This window comes from Apium graveolens, chromosome 5, assembly GCF_009905375.1.
Source record: "Apium graveolens cultivar Ventura chromosome 5, ASM990537v1, whole genome shotgun sequence".
Classification (NCBI taxonomy): domain Eukaryota; kingdom Viridiplantae; phylum Streptophyta; class Magnoliopsida; order Apiales; family Apiaceae; genus Apium; species Apium graveolens.
In genome coordinates, this window is record NC_133651.1 from 259,858,964 (window position 1) to 259,862,512 (window position 3,549).

Genomic DNA, 3,549 nt, shown 5'->3' on the forward strand with positions numbered 1-3,549 from the left:
CTCCTATGAGTATTAATGCATTATCATACATGGCTCCCATGAATAGTCCTGTATGTGAAGTATGTGGCGTTCAAGACCACATTGGTAATGATTGCTCGTACAATGTTCAGAATTTACAAAATTTTCAGATGAAGCAAGCTAATGTTTTTCAACAAAGGCAGCAGTATAATCCTTATTCAACACTTATAATCCTGGTTGGAGAGATAATCCAAATTTCTCATATAGGAACAACAATGCTTAAAATTTTCCTACACCTAATCAGCAGCAACAGTAACAGCAATCTAATCAGAGTTCTCAATAACAACAGTATAGGCCTTCTCAGGGACCTATAAATCCTCCTGGATTTCAGAAGTCTCCTCAAATTTATGCTCCTCAAGCTAGTCAAGCTGCACAGCCTAATCAAACAAATGAGATGCTGAAATTACTGATGCAAGAGATTAAAGATATGAAAGTCCATAACAAGATGATGGAAACTCAGATTCCATAATTAGCTAGTTCTTCAACAGTAAGGCATCCTGGCTCTTTACCATCACAACCAACAAATCTAAAAGATAATGTGAATGCTATTTTTCTTAGGATTGGTCTTACATATGATGGTCCTTCAATACCTACTATTGATGCGATTGGTGAGAAACAGAAGGAAACCAACAAAGATAACAATGTGGATGATGTTGATCAAACAAACAAGGGTGGAACTGAAGGAAGCAAGAAAGATGAGAATGTGAAGATTGTAAATGCTCCTCCACCATTTGTGCCTAAGTTGTCGTTTCCTAGTAGGATGAACAGAACTAAGGTAGATCAACAGTTTGGTAATTTCATACCACTTATCAAGAATCTTGAGGTAACAGTTCCTTTCATAGATTTAATGTCTCAAGTTCCATCATATGCAAAGTTTTTAAAGGATATTCTCGCTAAGAAAAGATCTTTTGATGAGGTGGAGAGAGTTGTTTTTACTAAAGAGTACATTGTTGTTTTACAAAATAAGTCTCCACCTAAACTTAAAGATCCCGAAAGTTTTTAATCCCTTGTCATTTATGTGCATTGTTTGTTGACAAAGCTTTATCTGACTTAGGAGCCAACGTCTCTGTCATGCTTCTCTCAATTTCTCAAAAATTAAACATGGGAAAGTTAAAATATACACAAATGACATTACAAATGGCAGACCATTCCATAAAATATCTATTGGGTATTTTAGAGGATGTGCCTGTTAGAGTTGGAAAATTTTATATTCCTGTAGACTTTGTGGTGTTGGACATGGAAGAGGATAGCCAGATTCCCATTATTTTGGGGAGGCCATTTCTTTGTACTGCAGGTGTTATCATAGATGTGAAAAATGGGACTCTAACTTTGATCGTTGGCGATGATAAGTTACTTTTACTCTAACATCTACTCTTAAGTCCCCTTTGCTTGAGAATAATTGTTGTGGGATTGATGTCATTGATGAAATTATTCATGATGAGCTACCTCCATTTTTTTAAAATGATGTGTTAGAAACAGTTCTCATGCTTGAAGCTTCAGAAGGGTAAGGATATGCTGAAGTTGACTCGTTGATTCTTGAGTTGGATTGTAAGGCTAATCCAAACCGAGGTTGTGAGGTAAAAAATAATATTACTTCTTGTGACAAACCTCAGGTAAAGAAATTAGAGTTAAATCCTTTGCCATCTAATCTTACATATGTGTATCTTGATGATAATGAGTCTTGTCAAGTGATTATATCACGACTGTATTTTAAATCGGATATTGCGTCTGACACTCCCATTGACGATTCTTTTCTAGATGATCACTTATTTACAGTTGCTACTAGAACTCCATGGTACGCAGATTTTGTAAAATTTTGTGTTAGTGGATCTCATCCTCCATATTTGACATATCAACAGTGAAAACGGTTCTATCATGATGCTAAACAATATTTTTAGGATGACCCTTTCTTGTATCGAAAGTGCGGTGATGGTATCTTTTGTAAATGTGTTCCCGAGTTTAAAGTAAATGATATTCGAAGGCATTGTCATTCTCTAGCACGTGGGGGTCATCACAGTCCTTCTAAAACTGCTACAAAGGTGCTTAAATCCAGTTTCTTTTGGCCTTCTTTATTTAAGGATGATCGTACTTTTGGTCTAGCCTGTGATGCATGTCAAAGAATGGGTAATATTTCTAAACGCCTTGAGATACCACAAACTGGGATTCTAGAAGTTGAATTTTTTTATGTATGGGGTATTGATTTTATAAGATATTTCCCCACTTCTTGCGGGATGACATACATCTTGGTTGTTGACTATGTATCTAAGTGGGTTGAAGCTCTTGGATCGACAACCAATGATTCTAAGGTTGTGATGAAGCTCTTTAAAAATATTATCTTCCCACACTTTGGAGTTCCAAGAACAGTGATAAGTGATGGTGGTTCTCATTTTCACCATCGAATATTTGAAACTCTTCTCAAGAAGTATGATGTTACTCATAAGGTTGGCCTATCTCATCATCCTCAGAAAAAGTGGCCAATTTGAGGTTTCAAATCGTCAAATCAAGAGAATCCTAGAGAAGGTGGTTACAAAGTCTCGAAAAGATTGGTATCTGAAGTTAGATGATGCTTTGTGGGCATACCGGACAACTTATAAAACCCCTATTGGTACATCTCCATATCGGTTAGTTTATGGAAAGGCTTGTCACTTGCCAGTTGAGCTTGAATATCATGCTTTTTGGGTTATCAAAGAGCTCAATATGGGTCTGAAGGATGCAGGTGAAGCAAGATTTCTTTAGTTGAATGAGTTAGATGAGCTTCGTTTTGATGCTTATGACAAATCTCGGTTGTACAAGGAAAGAACGAAAAGAATACATGATAAGATAATCCAACGACAAGATTTTCAAGTTGGTGACAAGGTGTTGTTGTATAACTCGAGGCTTCGGCTATTTCCTGGAAAGCTCAAATCTAGATGGTCCGGGCCATTCACTGTTAGTGAAATTAAATTTCATGGTGCTATTGAAATAATGAGACCCGATGGAGGAAAATTTAAGGGAAACGGTCAACTCCTGAAATTATATGTGGATGGTGCATTTGTTGGAAAGTCGGAGATGGTTCATCTCATCAACCTCTCTACCGAGCTTTAAATCGAGGGTAGAAGTCAAGCTGATGACTCTAAAGGAGCGCTTTTTGGAGGCAACCCAATGTGTTGGTAATGTAATTTTTTTATATTATAGTTATTACTATTATTACTCGTAATATATTATTGTATTATTATTATTATCATTATTATTATTATTATCGCTACTACTATTTCTATAGTTTATTTGATTATTTTTGTACTTTTTTAGAGGTTAGTTCATTTTTGTATTTATTTTTACTCCCTCAAGGTGCCTTGATAATTATTGTCTGAAGTGTTTCAGGAATATTAAAATAAAAAGTTGGGATTGTACAACAGTTTGTTCGAAAAGAAAAATATTGGTGCAAATTTTTACATATGCAACGAGTTTCTCCACAGTGCAAGTATTTTATGCAATCTTATATGAAACCCGCAATGCATAAATACTGCCTCAAGTGCGCAATCTTACTGGAAG